The sequence below is a fragment of the Prionailurus viverrinus genome, chromosome C2 (assembly GCF_022837055.1).
Source record: "Prionailurus viverrinus isolate Anna chromosome C2, UM_Priviv_1.0, whole genome shotgun sequence".
In the NCBI taxonomy this organism is placed as follows: domain Eukaryota; kingdom Metazoa; phylum Chordata; class Mammalia; order Carnivora; family Felidae; genus Prionailurus; species Prionailurus viverrinus.
This window is the reverse complement of record NC_062569.1, coordinates 152,701,531-152,716,919: the sequence shown is the minus strand read 5'-3', so window position 1 is coordinate 152,716,919 and position 15,389 is coordinate 152,701,531.

Sequence of the window (15,389 nt, the reverse complement as noted above, 5' to 3'; positions counted from 1 at the left end):
ACGGGGGAGGAACAGAGAAAGAGTGCACATGAGTGGGGGAAGGGGCAGAGAGAGGGAGAACCCCAATCCGATGTGGGGCTCAAACTCACGAACCGTGAGCTCATGACCTGAACTGAAATCCAGAGTTGGATGCTTAACCAACCGAGCCACCCAGGTGCCCCTCGTTTTGATTTTAAAAGAAAATAATGCAGTGTCTTACACCAGGTTCATATTCACGTGTCAATATACTTATCTCCGTTATTGGTAACACAAGTGGAAAAAAATCAGGAAGATGTAATATTATTAACAAACCTGCCCTAATGAAGTTAGGGAATTATCCTCAACAACTAAGGAATAGACATTGTTTTCAAACACATACGGATCATTTATAAAAATCTCCATATGTAGGCTTATGAGGCAAGTCTCCACACATTTAAAGGATTAAAGTCATAAAATACCTTCTCTGACCCAAATTATGTTAAAGACCAATTTTTAAAAAGTCAAGTAGAGAAATTATACTCAAGCAATATGCTAGCATTTTTCAAAAAAATTATAATGGAAGCTAGAAAGGATGACATCATAAAATGAAAATACACATCAAAAATTTGTGGAATGTAGCTAAAGCAGCATATAGAAAGAAGTTTACAGTCTTCAATGGTTATATTGGAATAGAAAAATGGATAAAAATTAGTAGGCTGAACATCCATTTTTAAAACTTAGTGTAAGAACAGCAGTACAAACAAAAATTTAAAAAAAGAGAGAGAGAAAAGTGGGTATGTAAACATGAGGGCACAGCGGGAAACTCAGACTCAAAATATAATTAACAACAGAAGTTGTTTTGTAAAAGATTAATCAAATTGAAAAATCTCTGGTAAAATTTCTTAAAAAAGAGAGAAGATACAAATTAAATAATAAGAATGACTAAAGGAATTAAACTATGGTTGTTACAGACTTTTAAAAGATGAAAGTGTCCTGCAAACCGATTTATGCCTTTTCATTTGAAAATTAGGTTGAATTGACACATTCTTATAAAAAATAAAACAGACCACATACGATTCAAGAAGTAGAAAGCCTGAATAGTCTTACAGCCATTAAAGAAATGGAATTAGTCCTCAAAAATCTTCCCACAAAGAAACCTACAAGCCAGATGGCTTCCTCGTGAGTTCAACCAAATATTCAAGCTGAAAATGGTTCCAAAATTGCCCAAAATATTATAAGGAATATAAAAAGAAGAAACAATCCTCAATATAATCTATAACGGTAACATAACCTTGATAGCAAAGTCAACAGACGGCGCAAAAAAGCCAATCACACTTGTGAATGTAAGATACAAAAATATTAAGCAGTAGTAGCCAAGAGAACTCAGCCATGTATAACAAAGAAACGACATTATAACCAAGTTGGGCTTATCAAAATAATGCAAAGTTGAGTAAACATTGGAAAATCAATTAATGTAGCCCCCACATGAGCACACCACAGGAGCAAATCATCATCACACATAGAAACAGAAAAGTGTTTAATATAATAAAACCTCGATATGTTATTAACTATTAGCAAACGGAGAAGAGAACATGACTTCTTTAACCTGGTAAAGGGTAGCTATAGAAAACATACGAGCAAATGTGGGACTTAAAGGTTTAAAATTGAAAGTATATTTGATGTCAAGAACAAGAAAAAGGTGCCTAATATTACCATTTCTGTTCAATGTAATTTTGGAGGTCGTCGCTAGAATACGAAGGCAAGACAAAGAAAAATTTAAGAAATAGTTCATTATACACAGAAAATATGGCTGTGCATATAGAAAATCCAAATGAATCCTTAGGTTAATTTTTTGAATTTCTAAGAGTTTTAGCACAATTACTGAAATAAAAACTCAATTACATTTCTACGTGCTACCACATACATCTAGAAAATTAAGCTTAAAATGTATTATTTACAACAGCATAAAAATATGCAGTATCTAAGAATAAATCTAACAAACATGCACAAGATCTCTATGGAAAAATAATAAAACTTCATTGAGAGACATCAAAGAAGACTGAAATAAAGAGATGAATCACATTCATGGATTTGATGATTCGATGTTGTAAAGATGTCTATTATTTGCAAAATCACCTAGACATTCACTGCAACTCCTTTCAAAAACTCCCAACAGTTTTTTTTAACTTTACAAGCTGATCTCTAAAATTTTTACAGAGAACCAGATTAACCAAGACGTCCTTGAAGAAAACACAGCCTGCCTACATTTTATGGGTTTTTTTTTGTCCTCCGCCATACTAAATCTTAGAATGTTATAGTAATTAAGACTCAGTGTGAGATGGCTCAAAGAGACAAAAAGACCAATGGAATAGAAGTCCGTAAACAAATTCAACATATATGGATACCTGATATAATCACAAATGATAGTGAAGATCCGTGCTCAAAAGATGGGCTTTTAAATAAATGGAGCTAGAACAATTGGAAATCATATGTCAGGAAAAAAACTACATCGCAGCACTATTGAATACCACACATAAAAGTCAATGACACGTGGCTAAGAACTAAAATTTACAATTCAAAAGTGTAAAGGTTTTCAAAGATGTTACAGAAAAACATGGTCATGACCTTCAAGTGCAAAAGAATGTAATGACAGAAAAACTACAAAGTATAAAAGAAATATTGATAACATTTTCTATACGAAACTGATGAACTTTTTTCATTGAAAGGTACCATTAGGGTACCTGGGTGGCTCAGTCAGTTGAGCGTCTGACTTCGGCTCAGGGCGTGATCTCGCGGTCCATGAGTTCGAGCCCCGCGTCGGGCTCTGTGCTGACAGCTCAGAGCCTGGAGCCTGTTTCAGACTCTGTGTCTCCCTTTCTCTCTGCCCCTCCCCCACTCATTCTCGCTCTCTCTCTCTCTCTCTCTGTCAAAAATAAATAAACATTAAAAAAAATTTTAAAAAGGTGTCATTAAAGACAGCGAGAAGACAACTGCACAATGGGAGAAGATATTTGTGACCCATGTAGCCTACAAAGTACTAGCGTCCAGAATGTACAGCCATTACTAAGTCAATCAGAAAAAAAATGTAGATATGTAAAAGAATTGAATAGCTCACTTCTCAAGAGTGGAGACAGGACAGACAATAAATGTATGGACAGTGCTCAAGCTCAGGGTAACCCACGATACGTACAGTAAAACCAAAATGGTACCCATTTACCCCCACCATATTGGCAAACATTAAAAAGGCCAATCATGGGGCACCTGGGTGGCTCAGTTAGTTAAGCATCCGACTCTGGGTTTTGGCTCAGGTCATGATTTCGTGGTTCGTGAATTTGAGCCCCGCGTCGGACTCTGCGCTGACAGTGCAGAGCCTGCTTGGGATTCCCTCTCTCTCCGCCCCTCCTGTGATCTCTCTTTCTCTCTCCCTTTCTCAAGATAAATAAACTTTAAAAGAATAAGAAAAATAAAAAGTCTAACCCAAAGCAGTAAGGGTGAGGATTTAAAACGAAGAGGGGCACTACTGGAAGGCATGGGGATTGATAGAGTCTCCTTGGAAAATAGTTCGGCACTCTTTGGCATTCACTGTAGAACAGATGACGTGTATACCCCAAATCCTGTTAGGGAAATTCCGAAGGAAATCAAGAACCTCCCACTAGTCCACTAAGATACATGAACCGCAATATCACTACAAGCATGCTTGTAATGATCAAAGCTGGAGGCAACCCAAGACTCCATCAACATTAGATTAGATAAGACAATTTTGGTATATCTACATAATGCAAATAATGACTTCAACTCACAAACTTAATACTGAGCCAAAGAAGCAAATAGCAGGAAAGCATATACAATATGGTTTCATTTATTTAGATTTCACAAGCAGGCAAAGACAAACAGCATATTGTTTAGAGATGGCGCAACGATGTTCAAAAGATAAGAACAGAAGCAAGAGGCTGATTATTTCAAAGTCAAGATAGTGATTACCTCTCAGCGGAAAGAAAAGAGATGGGGTCAAAGAGGGATGCTAGGGTATTTTAAAGACCTGGCAATGTTTTATTTCCCGTTGTGGTGGTGATTTCTTTATTTGCTATGCGTAGTCATTTTAAACGCTCATCTGTATATATGATGTATCTTGTCTTCCAAACGCTACGCCAAGAGGAGGATAAACAGACTAAGTCACGGTTTCACACGCATCAAGAGTGGGCTCCTGTCGGAACGATGTTTAGCAGCCGTGGGAAATGTGGTACACTCTGATGGTTCTTGCACAGGATGTTCCATTTCCTCTGCGAGACGGCTCAGAGTTCACTTTGGGCACAGTGGGTTTTGGTATTCCCCAGAAGATTCACTTCCTCTGCCCAGTGTTCTCTGTTGGTTAGTTATTGTGGAATGTCTATGCGGCATTGCGTCTGTCTCTATGAGGCCCCTGTGATTGTCCTCCCTTCAAGAGGTGGAGCTTAATTCCCCACCCTTCAAGTGTAGGATGGACTAAATAACCTGCTCCGACTAAACAGAATGTGGTAGATGGGACAGCGTGTGTCTCCTGAGATTAGGTGATAAAAGGCATTGTGACTTTCTCCCTGCCTTGTCTCTTGGCTAACTCATTCTGGGGAAAGCTGGCCGCCATGTCATGAGGACCCTCAAGCAGCACTAGGAGGTCCAAGGTGTGAGGAACTGAGAAGTCCTGCCAATAGCCAGCCCTATAGCCCCAATCAAGCCTGCAGATCAGCGTGTCCTTGGTCAAGATTTTGTCCGAAATCTCATAAGAATCCATGAACCAGAACCACCCAATTAAGCTGCTTCTGAATTCCTGACGCACAGAAACTATAAGGGAATAAATGCTCATTGTTTCGACACACTAAGTTTTAGGGAAATTTATTATGCAACAATAGATAACTAATACACCTTGCGTTCTCAGGATTGATTTGGACCCAACCTATATATTGATTTGGACTTTAAGAATGGCTGAGGTGATATAGCCTGGTTTGACTTCAGATCTGCAAGGTGCTTCCTCTGCTTCTGAAATATCTTCAGCTGATTCTTATCTCATTCCACTCTCCGGAGTTGACTCTCCGGTTTTCTGAGACTAAATAATATTGCTTCTTCCCCCAGATGATAAAGGGGTCATTATAAAAGCCTAAGCCTTCGAAATTCTGGGTTTTGTAGATTGTAGTTGAAATGGTGTGGGCTTTCAAACCCCACAGGCAAGCACTGGGTCCTACCCTTTGCTGGTTGTTTGACCTTGGGTACGGCATTAGCCTCCAGGAGTTCTCGCTCCTTATCTGTTGGTCAAATGCCAGTCACACAATTAAATACATGTCACTTAGGATTAAGTTTGGCCATGAAAGAGAAAAACAATGGCTTTATTTATTGTTTTAAATTTTTTAACGTTTATTTATTTTTGGGACAGAGAGAGACAGAGCATGAGAGAGAGGGAGACACAGAATCGGAAACAGACTCCAGGCTCTGAGCCATCAGCCCAGAGCCTGACGCGGGGCTCGAACTCATGGACTGCGAGATCGTGACCTGGCTGAAGTCGGACGCTTAACCGACTGCACCACCCAGGCGCCCCGAAAACCAATGGCTTTAATCAAGGTAGGATTTTGTGTCTCTTCCGTGTCAAAATCCAAAGGTAGGTGGTCTAAGGATTGTATGATATCCTTGATATCAGGAAACCCAGGATCTTTTTGTGTTGTTGTTCCACCATGTGTAGTTATTCTGGTCAAAGATAGATGCTCCAACTCCAAAATATTCACTGAAAAAGCAGAAGTTGGACTTGAACTCTTTATCAGGGTTCTACCTAAGAAACCAAACCAGTAGGATAGTGTGTGTGTGTGTGTGTGTGTGTGTGTGTGTGTGTTTGCGTGTTCCAAGGAATTAGCTTCTGCCGTCATGGAAACCAGCTGGGGAAGTCTCAAATCTGGTGGGCTGGCCAGCTGGCTGGAAGCTCTTGGGCAGAAATTCTTCTTCAGTTTTGCTCCTAAGATCTTTCAACTAATTGGATGAGGCCCACCCAGATTATTAAGGATGATCTCCTTTCCTTAAAGCGAACTGCTTATAGCTGCTAATCACACCTACCAAATACCTTCAGAGGGACACCTGGATTAGTGTTTGGAGACCTGTCAGGAGTGACAGTTGCAGGCTACAAGTCTGGTTAAGATTGAGTCACCACTTCTTGGTTTCCTGCAAAGCTCCATGAAAACTGCTACAGCAGAGTGCTCGGGGGCGCAAATCAGGTCTCCTCTGCCATGTCACAGGAACCATGTCTACAAGGCTTGCACTTGGAGCCCTGGTTTGCCAGACGAGGGGCCAGAGCTCCCCAAGCATGAATCTGAGCGTCTGGGACAGGACCGGAGATGGAAGTCCTGTCACCCCCCAGCTCCAGTCTTGCTGGGAGAGGCAAACTTAAAACCCCTCTAGGGGTAGGGATCCCACTATTCAGCCTGATGCCAGGGCCCGCTAGCCCTCTGGGCACTGCCACACAAATGCAGCAGGCGACGCACGCACCCGCTTCCGTTGCTGACTCCATACGTTTTCTCCAGTTCACGCTTTCCAGCAGGCCCAGCGTGTGAGATCAGGCTGTGCGTCCTTGAGTGCTTGGTCAACATAGAGCTAATGAAGAAGGGACAGAGAGGAAGAGGGACGCAGCGCAGGACGAACGTGCTTACTTCCCACGGATGCACCTAGCAGCAGGGAGTCTGAAGAGGGCCGTCATGATTCCGTTATTACGGAGAAAGAGCAAGGGAAGGGATTGACCTTTGCAGCAGGGCCCCCGCTAGCCCGCTAGCACACAGGGCTCCTTTGTGCAGATTAGAAAAAGCCCTCGTTCTGGGCAGACAGCCTCCCAGGGCCAACGACTCACGGCAGCGTGGCCCTCCCCCGACGCCGAGCCAGCCTCTGCTCGCCCCGTAGGGGTGTGTCGTTCTGCAGTGCCTGGACATCTCAACCCTGTGCCATGGCACTGTCTGTCCCAGGACCGGCTGCTCTTTCTTCCGGCCTAAGTGACTTGTGGCTGAACGTGTCCTTTCAGAATCCGGGCCGGATTCACGGGAGTAAGTGCGGGCCACCCTCTGTTACGGGCGTCTGGCCTGTGCTCCGGCCCAGGGATACAACGCCACGTGAACACAGAACCCCGCATCTTGTCCGTGTGGACGCCAGAAACACTCCTGTCCGGCAACCTGAATGGCAGTCCTTGAGGGGTTCTGGGCTTGGGCCTCACAAAGACCTGGAAAGGATTTACTGACATGACCGTAGCTACACTTTTTAAGGAAAACTGAACACGGTGTACTGAATACCTGTTATTTGCACATATAATGGACTGTAAGGGATACAGACGGAGGACACCTTCCCGTTCTTTTGCACAAGGGAGCCGCACAGGACTTTTAGTTCTAGAAGCTTCTTATCAGGCCAAGAGTACAACTCAAGACTTCCCATCAGGCCCGCAAGGCTCTGGGTGACTTGGCCCTGCCTGCCGCCTTTCTTATTGTGCCACATGCACCCGTGACCTCGTCCGCAAAGCAGGCTTCCTGTTCTGCAGCTCTCAGGGAGGCCTCCCTGCCCAGTCCCGCGGCCCCTGGGCTGCTTCCTCTCCCTAGTGTCCTCTTCTACATTGTGGATTTCCATCATCATCCCGGCTACGGCCTCCCTGAAGGAGAGTCCTGGCCCAGGGCAGGGGAACGCAGTAAGGACCTTTTTACTTGTAGGTGATGCTGATTTGGAAAGTTCGGGGGTGGACTTCAGGCAGGGGTGCACCCTCTCCGTCGGCCTCAATGTCGGGTGGGCTCATTTTACGTCCAAACCAAACTCCGGGCTCCCAGATCTCTAAGCTCCACCACCCTTGATATTTTGGGACAAACAATTCTTTGGCGTGGGGGCCGTCGCGTGCACTGTAGGTGGTCGGCAGGATCCTTGGCCTCTCCCCACCCGATGCCAGTCATGCCGCCCCTTAGCCCCAACAAGATCTGGAGACATATTTCCGGTGAGCCCACGAGAGACAAAGTCGTCCCTGGTTAAGACTCACTGGCCTGCGTCACGGCCTTTCAGCCACTCCAAAGGAAAAGCACTTCTCGGGGCCCCTGGGTGGCTCAGTCGGTTAAGTGTCCGACTTTGGCTCAGGTCATGGTCTCATAGTTCATGAGTTCAGGTCCCGCGTCGGGCCCTGTGCTGATTCGGATTCCGTGTCTCCCTCTCTCTCTGCCCCTCCCTCACTTGCTCTCTTTCTGTCTCTCTCTCTCTCTCTCTCTCTCTCAAAAATAAATCAATAGGGGCGCCTGGGTGGCGCAGTCGGTTAAGCGTCTGACTTCAGCCAGGTCACGATCTCGCGGTCCGTGAGTTCGAGCCCCGCGTCGGGCTCTGGGCTGATGGCTCGGAGCCGGGAGCCTGTTTCGGATTCTGTGTCTCCCTCTCTCTCTGCCCCTCCCCCGTTCATGCTCTGTCTCTCTCTCTCCCAAAAATAAATAAACGTTGAAAAAAAAAAATTAAAAAAAAAAAATAAATAAATCAATAAACATTAATTTTTTTTTGAAAGCACTTCTTTTTTCCAATATTTACAAGAGGACTAACTGGAATTATTCCCTGACTTCGGTCACACGTCCACCCCCAAACCCATCACTGCAGCCAGAGGGAGGCCAGTCTGAGCCATGTGCCCTAAAAGTAGGGTTGGTTCACACTCCGATCTTTGATGGGGGCGGGGAGGAGCTGTTACCCAAAGGGTAGTGAGGGGACCGCCAGGGCAGAGCTATCGCGAGATCCGCAGGAAGTCTCCCCCCAGGGCACACGCTGCTGTTCCCACAGGTGCAGGTCTGCACCGGGCCCACTTCATGCCAGGTCAGGAAAGCTCTCGGAAAGTGCAGATGATTTCCGGACTTTTCCATAGAGCGGAGATCCATAGCTGGGGCTGGGTAACCTCTAAATTGCATTAGCAAAATCCCTTGCATTTATAAATTTTTCTGGTGAGATGGTCTGTTTCTTTCATCAAATCGCCGAAGTTTGCCATCTCCCTGAAATATTAAAGGCAACTGTTATAGAGGCCGACCTCCTAATTTCCAACCTTTCATTTAAAAACATTATTACTTTATTTTATTAAAAAAATTTTTTTTAATGTTTATTTATTTTTGAGAGAATGAGAGACAGAGTGTGAGCAGGGGAGGGGCAGAGAAAGAGAGGGCGACACACAATGCGATGCAGGCTCCAGGCTCCGAGCTGTCAGCACAGAGCCCAATGTGGGACTTGAACTCAGGAGCAGTGAAATCATGACCTGAGCCGAAGTTGGACGCTTAGCCCACTGGGCCACCCAGGCACCCCTTGTGTATCTTCTTAAAATCAAAAAAACCATGAATATAAACTTCTATCTTCCTTTACCTTTTATATGAAATATAGCAGAATACATTCCCTTTACACCGCTGTGTGTTCTGCCTTTTCCACTTAAAAATGCATCCCAGAGGGGCACTTGGGTGGCTCAGTACGTTAAGCATCCGACTTTGGCTCAGGTCATGATCTCGTGGTTTGTGAGTTTGAGCCCCGCATCTGGCTCACTGCTGTCAGCACAGAGCCCACTTTGGATCCTCTGTCCCCCCTCTCTCTGCCCCTCTCAATCTCCCTCTCCCTCTCTTAAAAATAAATAAACATTTAAAAAATGTATCCCAGAGGCATTCAGTTTCCATGAAAGCTTCCTGGTTTGTTTTCATAGCTGCATGGTATTCCAAGACTTGGACGTACGATATTTTACGTGACTTCTCTATTAAGGAATTTTTGACTTTTGCCAACCTCTTGGTTACCCAAGTAACACTGCCATGAGGAACCTTGGACACCCAGAGGAGAATCAGCAGAAGCCAGAAGTGGTAAATGGATGCGTGTTTCAAAGGAGCAGTTTTGAAAATATTTGTAGTAAGGATTTCAACCCTACATACATTTGACATCACCTCGGGGCATCTAAAAACTCCTGATACCCAGACCCAGCTTCCGGAAATTCCAATTGCCCCCATCTGAGGTGGGATCCGGGGGCTGGTCCCTTTACAAGTTTTTCGGGTGCACTGAATGGACAGGGAAGGCTAAGAACCGGGAGGGGAGGAGGGCTGAGAGCGCGTGGAAAGGAAAGTATTTGTGAAGCAACGCTGGAGAGAGAGGAGAGGTTGGGGCTGCCTGCTCTGTGGACTTTAGCAAGATAAGTGGGTTAAAGGCTTTGAAAATGTTTAGGTGTATTTAGCTGGGTTGTGTGTTATGTGGCTCCGCCTCCTGTCTCCCTTCGAGTGACAAGGCAGGGCCCACATTCCTTTCCGGGGGAAGTCTGTTCCGCTCCACGTCTGTTCCACGTGTGGTCGGCAGGGTGGGCTGGCAAAGGAAAGCCTGCTGTCACTCGGGTAAACACATCCTGCTGACCCATCGGCTCTCCATGAGGAGTCAGGCACTCTTACAATCTTCATTTTGTGGAGGAGGAAGCTGGGACTCAGAGAGGTGAGGCGGCCTGCCCAAGGTCACACAGCTCAGAAATACGAGATTCACACTCAGGCCTGAGCACCGAAGCTTCCTGCCAGATGAGACCAGCGTCCTTCCCTGCAGCTGTCAGGACGATCAGACCTGTGGCACTTGCTGCTTGCTGTTTGTCTGTTTCCCTTTATCTTTTCTAGATCCTGTCCTTCCCTGGCCTCTTGAAACTTTGTCCACATCAGCCCCCACAGGGTGAACCAGGCTAGGTGAGGGGTGGACTGTCATCGCTCCCCTACAAGGGGACTTACCAGCCCAGCAGCTCACCGGCCTTTGGCAGGAAGCACTATAGGAATGTGGGGGGTGACCTGTCCCCGGGAGCTTCTGTCGTGGCCACTGATAAGGGCTGGGCGGGCAGAGATGGGAATGTGAACCATCAGCCACCCTGGCTCACAGTGGGAGCGTGAGTCCCCCTCGTGGGACTGTCCCCCCGCCCCCCATCCTGATCTGAGGTTGGCAGAAAAGGGACTCTTTATTTTAGACCAGGCCAGGACCTTGATGAGGCACGTTGGCCATCAGGGCTCATCAGTGTAATGTTTCTCCCGCGCTCTAGAACGCAGCAAGATCTGGGGGTGGACAGTGTGCTGGGCTCACCGCCCCCCACCCCGCGCCCCCCAGCTGAGAGCCTGGGCGGGGCCTGGGGAGAGACGGGATTGAGCCTGTGGGCACACACACTTCTCTTTCTGAATGTGTGTGTGTGTGTGTGTGTGTGTGTGTCTGTATGTATCCCCGTATGTATCCCTGTGTGCATGTCTGTGTGTTTTCACGTGTCTTTGTGTGTGTGTCCCGATGCGTGTATCTGTGTCTATGTTGCTGTGTTTGTGTGTGTGTCTCCACGTGTCCACGTGTATCTTGTCTGGACCCTTGTGTGCCTGTGTGTGTGTGCATGTGTCCACCTGTGTGTCTGTGTGTCCCTCTCTCCCTACTGCGCCCCGGCACCTGCCGCTGGGCTCCGCAGCGCCGGGCCAACCCCGTCGTGCCACCAGGGGGCGCTGGAGCCACGTGCGTCGCCGCTTCCGCAGGGGACCAAGGCCGAGTCCTGCCTCCTTTGCCTTCCTAACTTGGAACGCTTTCTCTTTAAGGCTTCACTTGTCCCTCCGGAATGTAGAGGCCAGTTGTTGGGTCATCTCCCGACAATCCCGAAGCACCAAAGCTCCTTTTTGTGGACGTTTAAGCTGAGGCGCAGCTGTCCCGGGTCTGGGGACAGAGGGAGCCTCAGTTATAAATGTAATGAATTACAGAGTCAGACTCTAAATGTTCATCGAATGTATAGCCTGGCTGAAAATATACCCTACAGGTTCTTAGGAAAACCGTGTAATATTGGCCCTGTTTTCCAGAGGTTGGGCCTAACGTACCATCGGAGGAGGAGGCCCTGAGGTCGTGGGCCGTGCACCTGCCGCGGTGGGGATTAGACCAGGCGGCAGAGCTTGAAGCGGGCGCCAGTCACACGATCCGACTTAGGGGACACGGGGGAGACACCGGGCAAGGGGCTCTCGTGGCCATCCCCCGGCCGCAAGGCTCCCTCTTGCGGGAACCGGAGTGCGGCCTGCCTAGGCCTCCTTCCCAGCAGGCGCGCTCCCTCCCGCCCGCGTCCCCGCTGGGGCCCAGGTCAGCGGCAGCTCCAGGCCCCGGCCCTGCAGCCCAAGCCCGCGCCACCCGGCTCAGGACCCCGCGGGCACCCCTCTGGACGCCTACATCACCGCACCGGCCCCAGGGACACTTCCTCCACCGAAGCCTTCCGCCTTCAACCCCAAACACCCCGGTTGGTCCCCTGGCCTCAGGGAAACAGGTCTGCTGACCTGCAACGGCCAGCGCGCGTGGGTCAGGACGTCTGTCCCTCCTGCCCACAGCTGCCCTGTGAAGAGGGAGACACCTGGAAGCCCTGGAATTCTGTCTCCTCCCCAGGGGTCCTTGTGACAAACCTGGGGCTTCACCAGGATGTAAGCAGTTTACCAAAGGAATTCATGTCCAAGCCCTTCCTTCCGACAGACTGCCTCTCTCCCCTCCCCATGTTCATCTGTCCTCACGTGACAGCTCGGGTCTGTTGGGTCTGTTTTAGACCAGGGGCAGAAGTTTGGTGGGCAGCGCGGCCATCGGGGCTCATCAGGGAGCCCAGGGTTTGTCCCCAACTCTGGAAAACGCAAGATCTGGAGAGGCCGGGGTGCCGCGTGCAGGTGCCCCCGCCAGCCTGGGCAGGGCCCGGGGGGACACTTGGGATGGAGCCTGTGGACACACACTGCCCTTTTTGAGTGTCCGTGCGTGTGTGAGTTGTGTGTGCGTGCTGTGTCTGTTGTGTCTGTGTGTGCCCATGTGTGTATTGTCTCTGTGTGTGTCTGAGTCCCTCTGTGCCTGTGTGTGTGTGTTGAGTTTCCCTGTGTGCGTGTGTGTATGTATGTTGTGTGTTGTGAGTTTCTGTGCGTGTCCACGTGTGCGTGTCCACCTGTCTGTGTGTGTCGTGGGCTGATGCCCCGGAACCGTCCTTTCCAGAATTTGGAGCGGGTCCCCCGAGAAGAGCCAGCGCTGGGAGCTCTGGGCCAGCAGACCCCCTGGTGGCCCCCGGGGTCTGGGCACAAGAGTCATGGAAACTGGGAGCCTCCTGCAGACTCTGCCCCGGCTGTGACTTCCCCGACACGGGCGTGATCCCTGTGTGTGCATTCGAATCCGTCCCGCATGGGGGCTGTGTGTGATCCCACATCACAAGAGGGAGGCGTCAGGTGCCAGGGGCCACGGTCAGGGTCGTGTTTCCCGAGAAGCAGCAGAGAAGTGTCTTCCTGGTGGATCCAGGGTCAGAGCACACGGGCGTGATCCCCGGTTGTGACCGCCCGAGTCGGTCGCACGCGCGGTGCGGTACGTGTCCCGGCCCCAGCACAGTCTGTGAAGGGGAGTTCTGCTCTCTCCGCCCCTCGGTCGGATGTGCTGCCGTTTCGAGAACAAGTCCACGCGTGGTGGTTGACGCCACAGGGAGACATTCCTTTGTCCTAAAACATCGTGAGGTTCAGAGCCAGACTCCCCATCACCCTTGCCAGCCACTCACCCCACCGAGTTGGGTTGGGAAAGACCCGTTTATTATTTCATCTCCTTCTCCGATACAGTGCACAAAAACGGCTCGGCCCTCGTAGGGAAAACGTGCGCATGTGCGTTCTTACTGGAGCAAAAGGAAGAAAGCGTTCTGAGCGCCAGTTGCCCTGAAATGTCCTGTTATACTAAACATTTCTTAAAGGAGCTGGAGAAGGAGGCACACATGAGCCGAGCGCTTGTGTCTGGAGGGCCAGGTAGGTGCTCCCTCTACGTGGGGGGGGGTGCAGTCACGGCCCCGGGGGGCTCCCAGTGGGTGCGGCGCTTCTAAAACTGAGGCTGCAAATCACCGTGTCTGTGTGTTAACAATATGCCTTCCCGAGCGTGGCCCTAACTGCTTTCATAGCACACTCTGCACGAACACTGGCCTCGTGGGTGACCCGACAGGTCAAGCGAAACCATATTCCCGCCTGGTAAGTGTTGTAGGAGGGAACGCGGCCCCTGAAACCCCTTGGTGGCAAACACTCAGTTCTCGGTCCGCCACGGGCCTCTTCTAAGTGCTTCACAGGCACTGACGCACCTAATGCCACCACAAGCGTTGGCGTTGGCTTCTGCCGGCGGCTTTGTTTTCCGGATGAGGAAACGGAGGCACAGAGAGGTTAAGTAACTTGCCCAAGGTCACACGGCTGGAGAGGGATCGGGACACAGGCAGCCTGGCAGCAGAGGGCAGGACGTTGACTGCTCTGCTCCCCCCCGCCCGCCGCTGCTAAGGTGTAGGAAGGAGAAACCCTTCGTGTTACGGGGCTGAACATAATCCTCCTAGAGAATCAGCCTTTGAAGCTTTGAACTGAGCTATGAAATTAGAAACGAGGACGAAAACTCCCTCGAAGGTACCGGTCAAAGACCCAGAGAAACTAGGCAGGAGCGGTTGGGGTGGAAGAGAGGGGAATAAACGTGTCCACCAGGCCCTTACAAGGAAATAGCGAAGACCGGTTCTCGGGGAAGAGGGTTCAGGTGAGGGAATCACAGCCAACAGCCCAGCTGAGTCAGTGCGGCTCTCGTCCAAGAGGTGGCGCTGTGTTTCCTAAAAGGGAAGAGGCTAAGGGCTGCGGCTCTCCAGGCCCCCCTGAAATGCTGAGGTTCGCGGTTGGTTCCTGGGGTGGCTTGAGAGCAGGAAAACCTTTGCTGGGATCCCCTGGCGGGGGGGGGGGGGGAGCACCCCCGGCGCCTGCCGGTGTCAGACCCGGAGAGGGGCGTCATCAAAGCCCTCCTAGCAGAGCCAAGGTCTCAGGCCTTGGGGCCAGCCCGGGCTGCCCTTGGCCTCGTGCAAAGACAACTGCGTGCACGAGTTCAGAAAGGCGCCGGGTCCTGTCCAGCGGCTGCCAGGTGAGCAGTCCCCCAAAGTCCTAATCTTTGCAACGACGACTCTACTGAAGAGGCTCTAGGTTTTTAATCCCCAGTGCGTGGGCCAAGAAATCAAGCCCAGAGGTAGGCAGCAGCCAGGATGACGCGGCCCGGCGCCTGGAGACCCTGCCGTCCCCGCCAAGTCCCTTCCCGCCGCCACCGACCGCCACCCGCCTCGGAGCACCGAGCATAGGGCAAAGGTGCCTGTGCCCAGCCCCCAGCCCCGGCGGCGCTCTGAGTGTTGCAGAAAGAGGGAAGGATAAATCCCAGGTGCGAATTTGTGTTCCCAGTACTTGTTTTCCCCTGAAAGGTAGAAGCTGAGCCGAGCACGGGAGGGTTTCTGTTAGTTGCGTGGTGTTCCGGCTCCAGACCGCGGTGTGACCGCCAACCACGCGTGATCCGTCGAGCTCCCAGCTCTTACAGGAACGGACGAGGCCGCCTTTTTTTGGACGTGGGAGGCGAACGGAAGAGGCCTTCGGTGTCAAGCTTCTTACATTCCCCGGGCTCTGGTCCTAGTTTACGTCATCAAAGCTGAC